Source organism: Pomacea canaliculata, linkage group LG6 (genome assembly GCF_003073045.1).
Source record: "Pomacea canaliculata isolate SZHN2017 linkage group LG6, ASM307304v1, whole genome shotgun sequence".
Lineage (NCBI taxonomy): Eukaryota > Metazoa > Mollusca > Gastropoda > Architaenioglossa > Ampullariidae > Pomacea > Pomacea canaliculata.
The window spans coordinates 4265257-4286102 of record NC_037595.1 but is presented as its reverse complement, the minus strand read 5'-3'; the positions used below and the strand labels follow the sequence as shown (position 1 = coordinate 4286102).

The 20846-nt window shown below is 41.8% G+C and overlaps 1 long non-coding RNA gene across 3 annotated transcripts; it reads left to right on the top strand.

The window, feature by feature from the left end:
- The first annotated feature begins 3073 nt into the window (after window positions 1-3073).
- On the top strand, window positions 3074-20829 carry LOC112566567. Of its 3 annotated transcripts, XR_003099645.1 has the most exons (6): window positions 3074-3651; window positions 6111-6374; window positions 6921-7070; window positions 7624-7817; window positions 18115-18312; window positions 20693-20829. It is a non-coding gene; the product is annotated as an uncharacterized LOC112566567 (long non-coding RNA). The 3 variants fall into 3 exon arrangements; XR_003099644.1 differs by lacking the exon at window positions 3074-3651 and having other exon boundaries at window positions 4991-6374; XR_003099646.1 differs by lacking the exons at window positions 3074-3651; window positions 18115-18312; window positions 20693-20829 and adding an exon at window positions 15132-15687 and having other exon boundaries at window positions 4991-6374.
- The last annotated feature ends 17 nt before the right edge of the window (window positions 20830-20846 follow it).

The following is a 20846-nucleotide window of genomic DNA, read 5'->3' as shown; positions in this document are numbered from 1 at the left end:
AAAGGAACATTCAGTGAGACCTGGCATTCGCAAACATACATGGCTATTCTTCATCGTCGCCGTCTTTACATTTTCCTCTACACGCTCGTGTGCCTCTTCTACAGAACTCTCACCTGGTCTCGCGTACACTTCTCCACTCCTATTATTAATTAATGCAAAATATGTCTCTATCATGACCTTTTCATGCTTTTTGAGTGGTCAGTGTACTCTGTCTGAACTAGCTGGGACAATGAACTTGCACTCAGGGGGGAAACTACAGTCTGGAGAACCCGTTCGGAGGATGCCCTGTACTCTTGTGAAACTGCAGTCTGTGGGTGAGTCGAGTGGTCAAATGCGCTCGCTTTTTTTCTTCTTCTTCCTCTCCATTTGCGACAGTTCCGCACAAAGTTGCAGAAGTAACAAAACGCCGACAGGATTCGAAAGAATTTAACTCTCCACCTCCATTCATGTTACAGAACGAGGTCTGTGGCCGTGGCACTTAATACATAGCATCCCTTGAGAGATTACAGTTATTCTTGTTATGCATTTTAAAAAAGGATGAAAAAACAACTTTCTGCCATCGCGCTTAAAGCCACTTTGTTTCTGGGTGAGTTGCTGTATACCCCCGTAGTCAGACATCATAAGTGAGTGTTTTTTGTTTTTTTCAATTGGTTTTCTTTTTTTAGTGGGGACCATCCGTCTGTGGAATTCTCATAATTAATATTAGCAGCAAATACTTAAACGCGCATGTTGGTTTCCACAAAAATGTGTTGAAAGATATAAAATTTGTTACACGTGAGGTCTTTGAAAGTAATTTGGAAATGACTTTTATAACTTCAGAAACGAGAAGTTTTTCCTTGAGTTCCCCATTTTGCCCCTGGGAAACGTCGTACTGCCCCCAGAGGAGGTCCCTTGCTTACATGTGTCTTATGGCGGAAGACTGGAGGGAAAGGGGTAGAAAAAAAGTACGAACCACAATTATTATAATTTATGTGGCTCCTAAACATTTATTTCATGGTTTCAAAATTCTCTCAGTTATATATATAAACAACTCGTCATCCGATCTTTAGGGGGTCCCAAAGAGCAGGAATTATTTAGTTCTGCAGGTGTTTGAAATACCTAACAAGCTTCGCATGATGGCTTTCTTTTTTAGCTTGTGTGATTGTGGCTTGGAGGAGCAGCTCCAGGAGAACACGACACTCCAGCAGGCCCCCGGACCATGCCATGTACACAGTATACGGGGGTCATGGGGGACAATGAGTGACGCCAACATGACCTCATGTGTCGGGGGGAGGAGGGGGTTCAACAAGGGTCTGACAAGGTTAACGTTCTTCTTGGCCGCAAGCTTTCTGTTTTAAGTCTTTTATGTAGCTGTGAATGATATTTTTCTTCATTTTGTCTGTACATCCGAAATGTACGTAGCTTGTGGGAAGTAAATAGACCAAAAAATAAAAAAAAGAGACGAGAACTAGGTTTTGTGAGTTTGTACCTGTTTATTGGGTCATCTTTTTTTTTCAACACTATACGTCACCTCGAAACTGAGTGAATGAGAGAGAGAATGAGTGTGTGTCTATTTACTGCATAATGTTTTCGTCATGACCTCTAAAATGAGCGAGAGAGTGTGTTTGTACGAGAGAAAGAATTTTTAAGACCTGTTTATTATTCATCAAGACTACATCAACGTCGTCTTTAAAATGTACTTTTTCAACAGGAAACAGGTCAGAATAGATTCTCACAAACTCAACACACATTGGTATATGAATTTTATTTTCAGGGTTTTTTTGTGTCAGCAAATGAGACGAATGTTTTTAAGACATTAAAGATTTCTTCTATTTCAGGTTTTTTTTAAACTACTTTTTCGTTAGTGGAGAAGGGAGGAATTAGGAATCAGTGGGGTCACGAAATGAACTCTGAGTGGATTGCATTAGCGTTTCAAGGTTTGCCAGGACGAGTCCCCATCGGCCCGTTGAGTGCTTTTTGTGAGAGGCCTCGGGTGCTTACGCCACACTAAATTATCTTCTTTGCCATTCATCAGTAAATCTTACCCCACCAACCCCCACAATCCCTCTAAAAAGGGAAAGTCTCATTCATCTGCCTCGTGAATTTTTTCTTTAAGGATTGAGCTACACACAACCTCGCATATTTGCTTGCGAAAAGGTCGCTACACACTGCTCGACATTGCAGATGGCAAAAAACTCAAGACTGGCGAATTTTCTACCCACATGAGCAACATATCACCACCAGCTCAGATCGTATTACAAAGATAAGCTGGTTTGGTCCGAGGTGCAGTTTTAATTCGGGGCATCTGCAGCCGAGTTTTTAAGAAAATGTCGGAATCCAGCGTCTAAGCTTTCCGTTTACTTGCGTTAAGCAGCATTCCATTCCTTCCCTTCCACACAGGGAGTGCTGTGTCAAGGTCGGTTCATGCAGGATCTGAAGTGCAGAGGCTCAGTAAGCCTGTATCTTAAACCTACATGACACTTCATCATAGTCGCCTGTATTGGTCGAGTGATTGTTACTCGAGTCATTACAAAGTAAATTTCTTGCCAAGATTGGTGAACACCAGGAGCTGTCCACCTCTTGGACCGCTATCAGGTTTCGAACCAAAAAACGTCTGCACCGAGAATTAGTGCACCCACCTCAAAGCTTAATTGCTTTAATTGCTATACATAGCCATGGGTCACGTAATTACTAAGACTCGTTGTATTCAGTGGCTATTTGCATAATTAATAAGTCTGCTTGTGAAAAGTCAAACTCTTAAATTCTTGTATGAAATGGAGGGAAATATACCTCAGTAGACATTAGTTTTGCTGGGATTTTGTTTTCTTTCGTGGTAAGTTTTGAAATTCACAATCCCCCTTCCCGAGAAAGTAAAAGGAACAAAGTACATGTATATATATATATAATCTCGATAAAATGAATTTTGATCTTTTTTAAAGTTTTTTTTTGTAATAGAGCTCGATGTACAGTCAATATCGATATTTAAAGATTTATTTCTGTACATTGTTAATATAACTAGTCCAAAGTAAAAAACATTTCAGTTGTAACGAGATTTTCTAGTGATGCGACATGTTTGTGGGTTGTCTCAACTGAGTTGCCGACCCAGTTTCCCGGTACAGCGTGAGTGGATCACGCGCTGGAAGTCGAGCAGCGGCTAACCTGAAGAGAAACGTCAGAGTTCTGACGCAAGATTTAAATGACGTTCAATTCACCTACGTCAAATGTCATCAAAGAATGGAAGATAAGATAAGATAAGAGTGCCGTCTGTTGCGAGAGATAGTCAAGGAAGATGCTGGAGAATTGATCCTCGGTGTGTGAGAGGAGAACAGTGGAATGGTTTCAAACAAGCGGTGTCAGTTGACACTGGAAGTGAAAGATGATGAGGAAAGATCATGATGAGGAAAGATCATGATGAGGATGGAGTACCTGCCTTTAAAACGACACTACTTCCTGTTCGTCTCTCGATCTTGGTATCATCAGAAAGAAACGACTGGAAGTACGTCATGAAAATGTCTTCATCAACATCACATGCAAGAGGGTCTGGGAATCAAATCGGTATTAAGGATGCCGTGGACGTGATTTCAATCCTCTATGTCCGCATGTTGGGCTAAGACTCGAATCGTGACATCACGAATTATCTGATGCATCGAATTTTTTCTCTGGTTGAAATAGGTTCGTTATATCGAGATTCTACCTCTGTTTTGGAATTCTACACTCTTCTTTGAGACCAGCATCCATTCTTATTATGTTTGTGTGTTTTTCCTTTTTAGTATGCGCTTTGAGCCCGCCTTTAATGGTGGGAAAAGCGCTATTCAAATTCAACATATTGTTATATTATTATTGGTTCTGATCAGTAATTATGTGTAATGTTCTTCGTGTACTAGGACCACTTTAAAGAATTATTTCCTCATTCTATCCCTCAATTTAATCTGTTTTAAGACCAACCCGAGTAATTAGCTTTCATTTAAGTCGGTTAAACTTCTTAGGAGATACTTAATAAGTCTGAAAGTCTTAGCAAGGTAAGATCATTACATTGGCAAGATTTAAGCTTTCAAATATCGTTAAGAAGAGGTCAAATTTCTCTGAAGGCTTATATTTCTCGAAAGGAAGAAAGTCCGCACTTAAACAGATTTGGTGATTTAGTTTTTTAAAAGTGACGACGACTGGACTCGAGTTGGTCTTTAATCTAAGACAGTGGTTCTCAAAGTGTGGTCCGCGGACCACTAGTGGTCCGCCGGCATAAGTCAGGTGGTCCGCGGCTGACAGTCGTCATATGTCAGCAAAGTGATGTTTAAAGTGATGCATTCCTTGCATTAACATTTTAATTACAAAGAACGAGGTATACGTAGTTTTATATCAACTTATTACTATATTACTTTTACAAAAGGACATTTAATTTTGAATTAAAATGAAACAAATGCGGCAATTTAAATTTGAAATTCATAGTACAGACTGATTTTTAGGCCTTGGTGGTCCGCCATAGCTTTTACTTAAGTAAAATGGTCCGCGGTCCGAAAAACTTTGAGAACCACTGATCTAAGACACACCTTTATAAATTAATAATGTTACTTCGTCTCCAGTCCGTGACTTTGGGCTTAGTGTAATCACGTTTGCTTTAGATTAGCGCTAACTTTTAAAATTAAGAGAGGTTGGGTTTTCGCAGTCCTGTCAGGCGCACAGCTTCAATGAAAACACACGGCGTGTTGTGGCAACATTTTTTTGAAACGTGTGCGACGTTCTTGGCGTAAACCTCTCGTAGGCTCGACAGTCTCCGCGGAAACATTTTGCAGGCTTGACAGTTTGCCCCCAAATCCTCCTTTGCTGACCTGTCCACTTCTACGAACACACTGTTTGCACAGGAGCCGATCGCCGCTTCTCCCAACGGTCGCTGCTGGACGCCCCCCGGGTCAGTGACCTTTTGTGGGCTTGGGGTGACTTCTGGAGGAAAGTCACGGGTTGTCCAGCACTACTGGTGGTGATGGCTACGGGGTTGGGAATGTTGGGGAGCACTTGGTGTGAGAGTGGTGCGCAACGGTTTGCTGTTGTCCTGCAAAGAGCTTTCCAAATAAGATGAGCCGCGAGTGTTTTTAAAGGCCTACCAGGCTCTGTCTTTATATGAACGATTTTAGTTAAATATTCAGTATACTTATTTTCCAAATATAACTCAACCTTTCATGAGATACTAGCTTTGGACACCGGGATTCTCATCTGGGGGTTTGAAGAGAGGTCATGACTTCATTTACTGAGAGGTCACCACAACTGCCATGCAACACATCATTAGCATGAACCCAAAACCTCTTAAAATTGGCTAAAGTGACGTCATAAGTTGAAATTTCAATGAATTCCCCGTTTGTTTCTCAAAATGGTTATGAAAAATTGCAGTTCATTACAAAATAATGACATCTGTACCTCAGGTGTGCAGAGGTATGCCATCCCAATACCAGACACGCGAATTCTGAGTACCTCCAGATTACGTTTTGTAAATATTGATACAGGTCTACTAAGAGCGTTCTTATTACGTCTTATGAATATTTACACAGGAATAATTAAGTGTTGTTTTTATAAAGCATACACAGGCAGGTAAACACACGAGAGGTGAAGGCGCGTTCCTAACAAAGACCCAACTCCTTCAGCTGGCTTGTCGCCATCACGCTTCACTTCCACAAGCCTCAAGCTCATTAACCAAAGATGCCGAACTACAACAATCCGAAACCCAGCCCCCTGTCTCCATAAGCTCCAGCCCTTTGTCCGACTCTGTTCTACAAGTCGCTTAGTCAGTCCAAGACTTGTTCGTTATCTCTCTCTCCACTCCCTTCTCCCCCTGGTCGGGAGGATATCGGCAGGCCTTGTCAGTTAGGCCATCTGACTGGGAAACGTGTCTCGTGTCTGACCTTTTCGCGAAAGTTCTTTGATTTTATTTAGGCTTCGCATTAAGTGAGTCCAGCCCCAGCTTAGCTTCGAAACCTCCGTCACAGTCCAAATCTCTTAGAAGCTGCGTGTGGGCTGAGGTCCGAAAAAAAGCGATAGGAAATGGAGGGGGAGTGGGTTGTCTCAAAGTCTCACTCGTATGATCTCTTTACAAACTCCATTTCCCTTAACTCTAATTGACGCTTCTTTTTATCTCATAACAGAGGTGCAGAGAGCGGGATTATCGGTGTTTTACGCCGTCAGTAGCCCAGGATTTCACGGCTCTGACAGCCAGGTAAAGACGTGCGACGTCAGGCCGTCTGCCGGAGGAGAGATGTGAACCAACCACCCGGGGTATGTCTGCTGATAGACTGCACCACGGCAGACGTCCTGGATCATCACTACCTCGTTTGCAAGAATGGATGCCGCTTGACGAAGCTGCTTGAGCAATTTTATGAAGAGGGGAAAAAATGCGTCGATGAAATAAGGTAAATAATATTTTGTAACATACATATGCATACATACATCCAGTGAATGATACCAACAGACTAATGATTATGCTGCTCCATTAGTGCTGGTCGTCTGGGGTATCTTGCCACATACAGTCGAAGCCTCAAGGGACAGATGAAAAAAAAAAATCGAGTTACCGGAGTTAATTTTTTTTCCACTGTGAACGTTTTATTTTAACCAAACGTTCATTTCTTCGATTCGAGCTACGGAAGATGAATATGCAACTAACCCATTAATGTTGAAAATTTGAGTTGGGGAGAATTTCGACTTACGGAAGGGCGACTTACAAAAGTTCGATTGTATTCTGTAACACAGGATTGTGAAGGAGACATAAATTAAGTCACGTGACAGTTGAAGCAACATGAATGGGAAACAAAAGTCCCGCAAACTAAATAATAATAATAAAGCAAGTGTGTGCCTATATGAATGTATGTGTGTGTGCTCGGGTCAGTGGGTGTTTGCATGTGTGACTGTGTGTAGACATGGACTTCACAGATCGCTGATAACACTTGCTATTCTCACAGGCAGTGACTGACATTGAACCGCGATCACGTCGATCCGAGGTGCGAGGGTCAAAGGTCAAGGGCCGCGACGAGAACCTCGTTGCTGTTTGAGAACAGATGACGTACGAGGCAGCAGGGAGGGAGGCGGGGACCACGAGCTGCAGCTTATCAGTAAGAAGCCTGAACTCTCGTGTTTGTTCGGGCTGACCCGCCATCCTGTATCCGCCACTCCGCGGCCTCTGACCACCGCACGGCAATCACGCTGTGAACGTTCACTTGTCAACCCTGTGATGTTAGTGTGCGTGTATACTTGGTTTGTTAGTGTAGGTATCAACACCCTGCTGTTAGTGGATGTGCAACTGCAAGTTACTCTTCTCATGGCGGATGCGGTATTTTAACAATAGTTAAAAGAGAGAGAGAGAGAGAAATTTGATATTTTTGTTTACCAGAGATCAGGATATGGTCGTGTTGTTGTCTAAAAAAATAAGCAACCATATCAACAGCTTTTTTTTGGGGGGATGGAGGGCGTGAGTAATGCGATTACTTGTGTGTGCACTATACAACAGGAATACCAGCTACAATACCATACTTTCTTTCAATGCACAAAAAGAGCTTTTTTTCTTTCTTTCCTTTCTTTTACTACTGTAACACCTGCAATGTTTTCCCTTCGTAAACAGCGAAATGTAGTTCAAATAGAAGTCATGCATAGAATTGTTTTGTGCAGTGATGATTCAGAAGCAGTACTGCCATGAAGGGCAAAAAAAGTTCGGCACGTGTGAGATAAGCCAGTGAAGCCAGTCAATGGTACAGCGGTACAACTCGCCCAGCAAGGGCACTACGCCAGATGACAACTTTCTCGATGTACATGCATGTGGTGGCGGTGGTTGGTGCAGTTATTCATTCACAACTTGGCTGCAGGTAAACAAGCCTGACAGGCTAGCCTTAACACTCCCATCATAAAGCTGGAGATCCGAAGTAGCATACCTAGGCTGGCGCAAGTATCAGCCAAGGAAGCATGGAAGGGAAGGCAGTTGTGGGGAGATGAGGTGAGCACGTGGGGGGTACATTGACGAGCAGGCTACAGAGTGTGACGGTACCTGTGCTCTCTAACCTTTCCTGAATTGCATCATATCGTCTGCATTTTTTAAAAGATTTATTTTACTTATAAGGAGACTACGAAACATTTTTTTTAAAGAATGAAGGTCGTTGTCATCGAGGTAAGCATGAAGTCGTTAACAGATGAGAGAATGTGGATGACTCACGATGGGTAAGTAAGTGTTTGGCGTTGAGGAGAGAGATGGAAAGACAGTTGTCTGATATGTGGTGGGGTGGGGAGAGTGTAAGCGCTTTTTTTTTGTTGTTTGGGGGGGGGGTTACTGTTTGACGTCTGTTACACCATCACAACTGGCTGTCTTACTGCATCCTGTACCATCCATCTGAGTCCGGTACACCCTTTTCTCGGAAGATTTTTTATCTAGTCAAACAAAAGATTCCTTGCAAAAACTACATTTGTTCGACAAAGGGAGTGACACTTTAGAACTTCTAATCTTTCACTACTCGGTAAAACCAGGCAAGTAGGTAAGTCTACACTGCCATGGATTAGTATACCCTGTTCTTCATGTCGTCTGTCCTCCACAATACGGAAGTCCCTACGCTTCGCTAGAATGAAGTGTCTCATTTCTGAACCTTTTTATGAGATATCATTTTACAAAACCTGATTCTGTTTTATAATGTTGAAAGGTTGCAAATAAGGACACAAATGGTACAGATTTGAATGTGCATACCTTATTAGTAGGTATTTCAACAAATGCAGGCAGGTAGCGGGTGTCACGTTTTGATATCAGGAAAAAATGTGGTAATGGGACACTTGTGTACACGTACAAACCTCATGCTCAGTGACATAATCCTGATACGGGTGTTATTTAAGGTGCTTGTGTGAGAGCCAACAAAAAAATTTGTAGCATATGCTTAGGTGTTATAACGCGGATCATCAAGATAACACAGATATAAAACTAGTGACAAGGGGAGGGACAGTTTTTACACATATAATACGAATGTAGATGTCATTAAATATACAGGAACGCAGGCAGAATAGTTAAAATTCTGGAACAAATTATGCACAGATAATTATATATTTGAAAATTGGGGGACTAGAAGGCCAACTTTGTTTAAAAAAATCAAACGCTGAAGCTTTTAATAATATAAAATTAAAATAAAAACTCAAGTTTTGGCTCATTTTGTGGTGGCGGGTCACATATAGCCGAATGTTATCTTTACACGCGCGCTGGTGTCACCACTGCGGCTACACTATGCGACTAGATTGAATGACCTATGTATACAATACAATCTCCTGAAAACATATCCGCAGTCAAGGAATTAACCCAGTTTTGATCGTGCAGACGAGTGATTTTCCCTACAGTCCAGGGCGAAAGGTGATGAGAGACGAGATGTTGTTGGCGAAAGTTTCTCAAAAGTCGCTGCATGTCTCGTGACCGCCATCTTTGTTGAAAGTCGGACCGTGTGAAGCGGACCTAAAGCTTGTAGGAGGGATCCCTCTCTCCCCTCCCACCGGTGTGCAGTAATAAGAGCACGCGACTCGCGACTATTTTCAGCAACAATCACGACCCTTGTCGTACACCGCACATACTTGGGGAGTGAGTGTAGTGGAGGTGCGGCCAGTGTGGACGAGGTGCACACAGTCGACGCCACGTCTGGGTGGTGGTAGTGACAGTGGTGGTGCTGTTGGTGTGGGCGGCGTTGGAGGTTGTCGGGGCGTGCTGTTGAGGCGGTGTAGAAGGTGGTGGACGTCGCAAAGAAAATAAACGGCCGGAGAGAGGAGGAACATTTTCGTTTATTTTTAGAATGATAATGATTATTTTGATTAACATCATCATCAGCATTAATTGTTTGTTGTCTCCTCCTAACGTTTTCTCTAAAACCCCATCAGCCCTGCAAGTCTCACCTCGGCAGTTGTTTGTCAAAGCAGTTCTTTGTCGTGATCAGAAACCGAAACAGGAACTACGACAGAGGGTCCCACGCAAACAATTATAGTTGACACACTGTCGAAAAGGCTTTTCTCTCCCAATCATAGGTAACTGCTTGACGAACGCAGTTAAATACCGACTGAAATGAAACCAGAACTAGAAATGATTGTCTTTTAGTGTTGTCGAACTCTCGTTTTCAAACTAATATGTGACAAACGAAAAAAATATGACGAGGAAAAGAATTTCACTTTCATGTGACCGCAATTTTTATGTGGGTCATGATCACCGGCATTTTTACCAGGTAACAACAAAAGGTTACTTTCGAGGAAAAAAAGTAAATGTGAAGAATTTCCGTTGCTTTTTTTTCAACTGCCTTAATGTGTAAATAGTTTAACTTAAAAAGTTTAGGAACGGAGCTCTATCCTGGTACCGAGTTGGTGGCAACAAAAACACGACCTCACCTTGAATCCCTTCGTACAAAGACGAATAAAAAAAAAGCGTCATTCCACTACATATCCTCGTTTCGACTATTGTACTTCGCATTCCTGTACCAGTAGGAGCGGCTTCCTTCTAGAGAAGGTCAAATCGAGGGTAAAGAGCCTGACTTGACAGCTGTTGTGATGTCAACGACTAACAACAACAACCACACCTTAGGTAGGGTCCAGGTGTTTGTTTACTATATATATATAGCGGGTACCTCATTCCCAAGGTAGATGCCGCGCCTTAGAAAAAAAAAAAAAATGCAAAAGCTGGCACAGAGGTGGGTGTGGAGGTTGGGTGTGACGTCGGTGCGCCATTGACCTGTGCATGGGAACATTCATGCGTGACGACCTGCTGTGAACTGTGGCGAAGTTCAGGGCTAGCGTGAGAGAAGTCGCACTGTACTGGTTCCTCGAAATGACAAACGTGTGAATATATAACACATACATAAACTGGCGACACCCACAATGACTCTTAAGTTTTGCGCGCTGCTCAGCTCACTCCAGCTGGTGATTCACCTTCCGCACCCTCTGCGCGATGGCGTTGAAAAGCCAAATTGCGATCAGATATTAGGGGCTGGGTTTTTTTTTTTTTTCAAGAAATGACTGTCGAAGGGAAGAAGTGACAACTCTCCGTCTACATTTTCCACTGAGTCGTAATTCGTAAACTGATTCCCAGTTTGTCCCCTCTCAATTTACATTCTGTTAGTGACGACAAGGTCATTCTATAGTTATTTTACATCCTTTTGTCTGAACCTCTACCCCACTCCCATTCCACATGAAGAAGAAGAAGACATAGTTTTTGCTATTTTTGGATGGAATCCCGCTGCTTTGATTGTGTTCCGTAAAGGAAGAGGAAGCTTAATTACTTTATCAACAATGTGATAGTCGGTAGAATGGCTGTAGCTCTTCAAGAACTTCAGGGGCTTTTTCTCTTCCTTCCTGCTTTCAGATGAGTCAGCTGTGGGGCAAGTGCCTGTAGGAAAAATCGTGATGCAGACGACACAGCACGTGGCTTGTGTTCAGAGTGAAAAGCCATACAAATGCGTTTAATCCCAAGGGGATGTTATTGTTACCCTGGCAGGTTTAAAGTACACAGAAGGAAGGCTGGCTGCGGAAGGAAGTGAATGGCGGCGATTTATTTCGTGACCATATCCATCCACTGTCTCTTGTTCTCTCTTTATATGTATATAAAACACATACATGCATGCGCGCGCAAACGCACCTACATGAACAATATGTCTAGGAGAAGTAAAAGAACTGTTTTAGCGGGCAAAGATACGCGAGGGTCTAGAACCTGATGGTACTTATGGCAAAACATGACATTCCTGTGCACAACAACAACAACAACTTCAGAGGTATATGTTCTAACACCTGCTTCAGTCCTTGGTGTAACTCTCTGGATACGTGCTCAATCCTTTCTGCGTGGGACTCGTCTACCAGTTCCGAAGAAGGCTTCAGTTCAGCATCTTAACGACAATTATCAGTTGCCTTGACATCTTTGGTCATGAAAGTTCTGGGAACAGAATATCATTAGATTCTAAATGCCACTGAAAATGCCCCTTGACCCACTGCAATTTGCATACCGCACCAAGAGTTGTGGTGATGATGCCAAACTGTTTATCGTTCATACTCTAAATAAACACGTGCCCGTTCAAGACTGTTTTTAACAGCATTCAGAAAAGTACTTTGCGAATTTTTTCCTGACCATTAGCTGGTGACGTGGATCATTCGTTTTCTGGTTAGCAGGCAACATGACAATGGCACATTTTCTGACTTTTCCACAATGTTCGCCGGCTCACCCCCAAGGCTGTGCTTTATCTCCGCTTCTGTGTCTCCTGTTTACCAACATCTGTTTCAGTATCCATAAAGGTCGGTATCTTGCCAAATTCTCCGATGACACTGCACTGCTCTCTCTCTCTTCAGCGGGCCAGTAAACATCCCTAGCGCAGCCTTGGATGAATTTATTGCCTGCTGCGATGACAGTTTCTTAGAACTTAATCATGATGATGATTGATGATGATGATGAAAAAACTGGTGCTAATTTATCAGACTATCCACCTCTTCATCATCAGCGGCGTTGTCTTGTTGTCCGTGACGTCCACCGAAGATCCAACCCACCCACCCCAAAAATACCCAAAGAGAAAATTCTAGGTTCTCTGCCATTTATCTCTACCTGGGTGGTTTTATCCGAGTACTGATTTGAGGACGAGGGAAAGACTCTGGTGTAGAGAGGGAGAGACAAAGCACCATATGCACGGAATTATCTCCTGAGATTTTGGCGTATCTCACTAAGATACGGCTGATAAAGGCCCTTCGGTGTCGCTTTGTTACATCGAATTGTTCTGGCCATCGCAGACGTTTTAGCGAACGATTTCTGAGTGTTTATTTTCAGGGAAGGTTTGAGCTGTCTTCATTCTTCTTGTAGGCATATGTAGGTCTAGACTTCTGTTTACTGTCAACACATTAGGCCAATCACTGACCTCTCACATTGTATTGTGAATGAAAGGGTCGAGATACAGAAAACGCACAGTTGACAGGTGGACCGAGAGTCTGTCACACCAAGGACGTGAATAATTAAGTACACGTTACACGTCACCACACGTCACATCATTTCGCACCACGCACCTTCCCCTTTTCCCCCAGAGACTGCCCGTGGCGTCTAGCGGAGGCTGGGCGGACTAGAAGATTTTTACGATTTTTAAGAAGAATGTGGGTCAGTTCATCATCAAGGGCAACTGCACACGTGTGAAGCCGGTGGGAGGTACGTGGTGGTCGCGCTCGACTGACGAGGAGGGTCCTACAGTGGTGTGTGTACGGTAGACGATCGAGGCAGGGGCGTGGCACGTGCTCTGATATTGCGGACTTATCGCCACCGTTGAAGTGATTTGCACGCCATGTATCTATCACAGGTCGTTGTTTGCTCTGTGTAGTTTACAGGTAACGAACGGAGAGAACAACTCTGCAGTTAAGGTTCTCTCTTTCTCTCTCTCACACACACACATACACTCAAGGAGGTAAGGTTGTATAACATGACAGCTATGTTTCCATTACAAGCCGTGTTTACCGCAATCTTAATCCAAGTTTCATAAACACATTAATTGCTTGACAATGTGACACAATATTTACTCACTGTCGAAAGGGACATTTTCCTTCTTTTTCTGGAAGCTTGGGTGTGTGCAGAGTACACGAGTTGACTAGTGAAGGAAATTATATATTTCGAGATTGGTGACCACCAATACATAATTTCACATTTCTATCAAAGTATACAGGTGAACAGGTTAAAAAGCTTGGCCTTTTATAATCGCTTGATTTTGGGGTGAAGGAATCAAACACCCAAGTTACCTTATTTTGAATAATAGAATGCATCAATATAAGGAGTATCACCTAGAAAACAGGATGCATTCAGAGCACCGTGTGATTAACCAGCAGAGATACCCAACCTTTCCTCGACACTGTGATCAACACACACAGCTTTCTGATCCATCATTATATCGCCACTGGGTGATTAGTAAGCCATCTGCCAACAAGTATGCCGATAAGAATTATTCTTTTATCAAAATCTGAAATGGAAGAAGAGAAGGAGAAAATTACAAAAACAAACAAAAGCAGCAACCACAGCATCATCAACAACAACAACAACGAGAAAGAGAGTTTGGCGACCTGCCAGAATAACCCATTTAGTGTTACAACGTGATAATAAATCTGCGAAGGTAAAGCAATGAAAGGTGATACGGGTATATGTTTCTCGGAAGCAGGAGAGTGATTGCGACAGGCTCGCGAACGCTGAGGGTGGGACTTTCAGGTCGAGCAGACAAAGAAAAGGGTTTGTGTATTTTTATCCTGCCAGCAACTCTTCCCTTTTTTAAAAAAGATGGGTTAATAATAATAATCAAACCTTTTTTTCACATTTCTGGGAAGAAAGATCCCAGAGGTACGAAGCCAACACCAAACGAGCCTGTACGCGAGTCTTCTGTCCATGAGATCTCGGAACAGATGTCATTTGAAGCCAACATGGCATCGTGAAATCACCCCTAACAGCCCCTTGCACCCACAGGTGTCGGGCTTTTTGTAGCTAAAAAAAGTAAACAACAGAGACCTAGAGCCTGATGAGTTTCTGCTGCCTTGTCGGGTGGCGATGGTAGGAGCGACAACTTTCTGGGTAGTGGCAACATCTACATCCCCCACCAAACCCAGTATGTTTGAGACATAATGTTAAGTATTTGATGAGCTTACTAACCTGGGCAACCCAAAACGCGTATAGGTGTGTTTTGAGAAGGTCACGACATCAGATTGTATTTTGATATTCTAGGTCTCCAGATTATGTGATGAGTACAATCATCAAATGTGTATATTTAAGGTATGCCAACTCCTGCTACCTAGAAATTAAAAATCAAGCTCACTATAGCATCAGGCTGATTCATTATCGAATAGTTAACTGCTCAACTCGACCACAACATATATATTCTCCTTAGTCTCGGTCGAAAGATACTGTACAGTGTACAGGAACTGAAGCCACTTTACAGTAAACTTTAGATACACTGATTAAATGTATGTCCTACAGTATGTACTCGCATTCGACACCCCGGCAGCCTCTTCTACCACAATCCCAAGAAGTCATTAGTATCCTATTTCCATTGACAACATGCTCTTTTGTCCCGTTTGGCTCTGAGCTTTAGGGCTACTTTACATATGAAAGGGAGATACGTATAGTCTTGCAATCGTTCCAGGAATGTAGCTATTTTATTTTTCTTCCGTCTTTATTTCAGGGAAAAGAACAAGAAAAGGAAAACCGGCCTTTTATGGGACAACTTTTCTCAGTTTGATCGTATGAACGATTTTTTTTGTTATAAGGAGTAAGGTAGCATTCTCAGATCGTTGTGAACAGTGATTCTGACATTAAGAGGCCAGCCAGGATGACAGACCCGGATTAAAATTCCCGACCACGTACCAGGGCGACACAGAAAAGGCGACTAATAAGCACGACAGCAGAGAGTTACGGAGGCATTTTATCGTCAAAAGTTAGGGGGACAGGAGGTCACGTGTTTATGGCCCCCTTGTGAAGCTACCTCAAAATATCAATTGGATCTTGAGTCTCTCTCTGTGTGTGCGTGCACTTGTGAGTCCTGCAGTGTAGGTACCTAGCTGTTTGTGTGACTTGTCTGTCACGACTGTCACGTGCAGTAATAGTAATACCACAGTGTCTGGCAGTTATGGCATGTTGGGTTTTGTCGTGAAAGGAGATTGTCACGTCACGCAGTACTATATGCCACAGTGTATCAATCGTACCGGATAATGATAATCTTATCACATAACTTTACGTAAGGTAAGTCCCACCACGTTTGTCGAACGGTACGGCGGCGCAACGGTTATCGCCTGTCCCCAATACAGTGATGGTTGGCTGTTCTGGTTCAGCTCTCGTCTCGGGTATGCTGTTCTTTTCTGCATGTGGCATCTGCTTACAGGGCTGGCTGACTTGCATGATATGGACCTATTTGCTGGCTCGGCGTAAACATCTTACCCCACAAACAGACCACCAACACCACCACAACCACAACCACCACCATCACTCCCTCGTTTGTCGCAAAGTAACTTACTTTCGCCGACATCAACTCGTGGATGAAGCATTCCACCACCTTTCCCCTTCCCCTGAACAACTGATGAACTTAAACCAGCTTCATTAGTTTAGTTTACTTCTTGATGCTCCTTTGAGGAGCATAGAGCTGTTAATTCAGCTTCATTAGGATGGTCTGGATGGATGAAATATTCCTTTCATCTGCATCTAGCCGGAACTGCGCCGCTGAACACTTATACACAATTCTTAGTCACAGCTATTATAGCGCCTCTCAAAGATGTGCGAATTCCTACATTTTGTCGCCTTTTCTTATCTCTGAGGTGAATTAACTATACAAGATGTTGATTTTTAGTTGGGCAATGGGTAGGATTCAGCCTGTTACTGGGGTGCCAAAAAAAAAAAAAGAAAACCAAGGGAAAAAAAACTTTGATGTTGAGACATTCTCAATATTTCACACAGATATAAATCTGAAGATTTGGGGGTTTCTTTTTATTGGAGGTCAGAAGCTAAACAAAGTAGACTTACGTTGGCTTCTACTCTTCAGCATATTTCTCTGTGTGTCTGCTTCTCTCTTATAACGTGTCTTCACATCCACACACACAGACACAGAGACCACCACCAAAACACCTAATCACCCGTGCATTCCTTACACTAGGAAATTCTCCACTTAAGTGTCACGTAAGGACCTGGCACAACAGCAGGATGCTTCGTATGCAGCACAACAGCTCTCTGCAGAACGCCTTTAAAAACGACGTAAGAGCTGTAAACATATAAGTTTCTTGCCCGTCTTGCCAACATACATGCAGCGACAGCAGCAAACGTGGCCAAGAGTGATTTCGAACCCAAGACAGAAACTCGATCACCACGTCAGCTTGAGTTTGGTGTCCGGCCGTGCCACGGCATAATAGTATAGTGTGTAGAAATTTAACATCTCTGGGTAAAATGATCAGTTTTTATTTCGTTCTCTTCTGAATTTCTTTTATCTTCTTGTCAGTTTATACCTATAGAAGATTTTTGTTGTTGTTGTTGCAGTAGCAAGCCGTCTTGTTGCAAGAATTATTATTTATATTAATGAGGTTCGCGTCCACAGCCCATGGACCATATAGCTGTGGAGTGGAGGAAGGCAGTTATGAACTAACTGTAAGATATGTCTTGTGTTCTGTGGGATCTATATTGCTGAATTTCAGGAGAATTTTTTTTTTTTTTTTTTTTTTTTTAGGTACGGTGATGTACACTTCATATTTTCATCTGTACATACATCATAAACGTCTTCGTTATTTTTGATCTGCAATTGAACATTTGGAATCATTCTTCAAGTGAACCGATGAAGTCGGGAAAAAGACACCTTATTTTACAAAAGTTTACAATTAGTTTTCAACTATACACTGACCAGACATAGATAAGGTCACGCAAAGACTGTAATATTATTACTACGCCAAAGATGAAAGCTCATGAAAATGTATACATTGAAATGATCGATCGATCCATTATCAAAGTTCTTCTAAATATCTGCTGTAGGAGATTCGGTGTTAATCTGTGTATCATTCCAATCAAGTGTGTCTGTATATAGTTGTTATACTCAGTGATGGGGGTAGGGTGAAACACAAAAGAGGTTTTGAGGCTTCGTTATTTTTCCTAACAACTGTCTATATATAAACTATTAGTAATGTCAGCTTGGTCCGTTGTTCAGAGAGCATATGCGGAGGTGTTTAAGCAGATGTACGTAAACACAGTAGTGGCCCACTCCCGATTTACCCCTAACGCCATCCGGAAATACAATTAAATGTCGCGGACTCCACCCTGAATACAATCCACAGATAATCTTAGTCTGTGCACATGGCGTGCTGCTGTTTTCAAATGAGAACTGTACTTTTCTAACCGAAATGATTGCATCTAGTAATCGAGATGTACGTCGTAAAAGAGCGCATCAACAGTTCGTTTTTCTTTTCATTCTACATGCAAATCCCACTTTTTTTTTTTTTTTTAAACAGTCTGAGGAGCATCAAGTGCGCTCGTATTTGTCAGTTGCAAAAAAGAATCCATGCATGAATAAAGCTGTTAAATAATACAGTTCATTGACGCAATGTAATTATAAATATTTGTTGTTTCTTTATCAACATTTAGTTTTCAAAAGTGCTTTGTCAATTATTTTTCCACGTTGAGTTACTGTTTCGCAGACAATGGCAACCACCATAAACCACGTGATAGCGCGTTCTCGCACGCATGCGCAGTAAGAGCTAGCTTTGGGCGAGTCTGTGCGTCATCTCTGTGTGGATTCTTAAGTGGCCGACGGAGACTCGGCGAGTGCTGTCAAAAGTGTCTGCAGACGGAGCTGCCGATGCGACAATATGCAAAGATTTGAACTGTACATCAAGGTAGTACATTCTGATTATTCCTCCTTTTCTCTTCTCTGTAGGTTTTCTGATTTGAATGGCTTTCTTCTGAAGATGGGAGTGCTTTGCTGCCAGCCTGCGCATAACATTCGTTTATCCGGGCGTTTAAAAAAAAAAAAAACACAGCAGGTGTGGGGCCTGCTTTTCATAAGAATAAGATGTTGGAGTATTGGAGATGTTTTATCTAGAACAGTCAGTTTTTTCCGCCTCTAATATGTGACACATTTAGTGGATGCATTATGACCGTTACAGTAGTCCGACCCACTGTAGATCCGAAAACAACTCATCCGATCGCCGTCTTGATATCCTGTAACTGCATCTTGTGCGACCTAATTGGTGGCGGAAACGTCGACAAAACCACATGAAAGTTCGCACCAACCTTTTACTCTCAATAGGTGATTTTTGGTGTAGACGCAGTCATGTCCACGACTAGATAAGGTCATTAGGACGTAGATTTGATAAGAGCAGTGTAAAGGACATGGGAAGCAAATCTGACACGCCAGGTCGTTAGCCATGTGTACAGTGACAGTGAAGAATAAGAGTGGTTTAAAAATAAGTCTGATAATTAATCCGAATATTATCATCCAGTTCAGATTGCTGACCTGCTGCTATTGAAAAGATCATTGCTATGTATGCTAGTCAATCCCAGTGTCATTTTAACGCAAAGCGTGGAGAAGCACAGGATTTTACAAATTGTCTCAGCAGTTTCTACCTGACCTTAAAGGTTATAGGCAAGCTCGAGAGTGGAAGTAGTTAATTTCGTTTTTCCCAAAAAACATTTAAAACTGACAGGTGCTGGTTGGGACATCTTGGATGTTATTAGAGAATTTGGGTCCAGGCTGGAATACTTATTTCAATAAGAAACATTAACAAATGATGTTATCTAGACAGATGTGTGAACAAGCATCTGTTTCATCTTTCTAAGTGGTGTTGTTGCAAAATCTTACTAACACTTTGTACTGACATAGTGACTGGAACAAATGACAACTTTCAAGTACTCACGCATTGCACGGTAGGAGGGGCTAGTCATTTTGCCCAACACCATATCCACCCCACAGTCCGAGTAAAATCATCCCAGCTATGTCTTTTTCATCTTAACACCGAAAAGTCTCAAAAGATGAATTAATATCTGATATACTCTGGCCAATTAGTGCTGAATTTATTTGACAGCAAGTTATTCTTAGTTGCATGTTCATTGCTTCAGAACAGCGGCACCTCTGCATATAGTAATAGGCAAAGAATGTCAAAATACAATTCTCAATAAAATGATGACAAAAATCTTTAATTTAAAAGATTGTTTAAGTGAAAAATCATGTTTATTGGCTGTTGTTAAGATCATTCTCTGCAGTATAATTCCAGGTGTCAATTTTTTTTGTGAGTAAAATAGTGCTAAACATAAATGCATCTCTTGTTTAAAATAGGCATCTGAGCTTGCATCCATACTGTTTTGTTTGAACACCGTGCGTTCTTTTGTATATTGACGTCAATAGCTACTTGTGTCATTGGTTATGTTCCATCTGTGTGCCCTGGGACGCGATTTGACTTTATGGTGTATGGACGACATGTATTACATGGAATGAAATGGACATAGATGGACAATTTGACTACGAATGTGGGGCATATGACTGAAAAATTACCGTATAATACTGTTTAAATATGATTTTCCTGCTTAGAGAGTGATTAATGCACTTATTTGTTTACATAATTTTTAAGTTCCCAGTCACTTAATCCCCAGACACTCATTCCCCAGACACTCATCCCCAACGCTTCATCCTTAAAATGAAATTTTAACTATAAAAACTTATGAAGCCGGCAAAAATTTAACTGAAATTCAATAATTATCTTCATATAAACATCACAATAAGTTTTACAATTAAAATAAATATTGAAATACATTAATAATATTCAAATCATGCTATAACTTCACGTCATTGACCTCTACAACATTAGCTAAAGTATTTTAATTGTAAAACTTATTGTGATGTTTATATGAAATAATTATTTGAATTTCAATTAAATTTTTCGCTGGCTTCATAATTTTTATAGTTAAAATTTCATTTTAAGGATGAAGCGTTGGGGATGAAGTGTCTGGGAATTAAGTGTCTGGACACCAATTTTTAATGACAGTGTAAACAAACTAAGCAAAAAAAATTGATCAGATAACTCCTTTTGTAAAACAGCCATTATTGCTGTGGTATTTATCTAATGTAAGTACTTTTGCAGATTTATAAATTACACACACAAATTTGCAAGCATTTTTTTAAAAAAAAATCGCTTTATTTGCTTTAGGGGCGAAAGAGCTGGGTTTTAAACATTTTATTGAAAGTAAAATGCTAATATTACTTCTGTTTGATTGTGGCAGGCATCAGCAATTGATAAAGAAACTAAAGGCTCATGCCCAATCTGCCAGCAGTGGTTTATGATCACTGTTCTGCTTGGGGAAACCAGGATGACATTGATTTCAAAGTGTACACAGTGCAGGCAGACTGTCCTCCCAAGAACTTGGCGTTGACCAG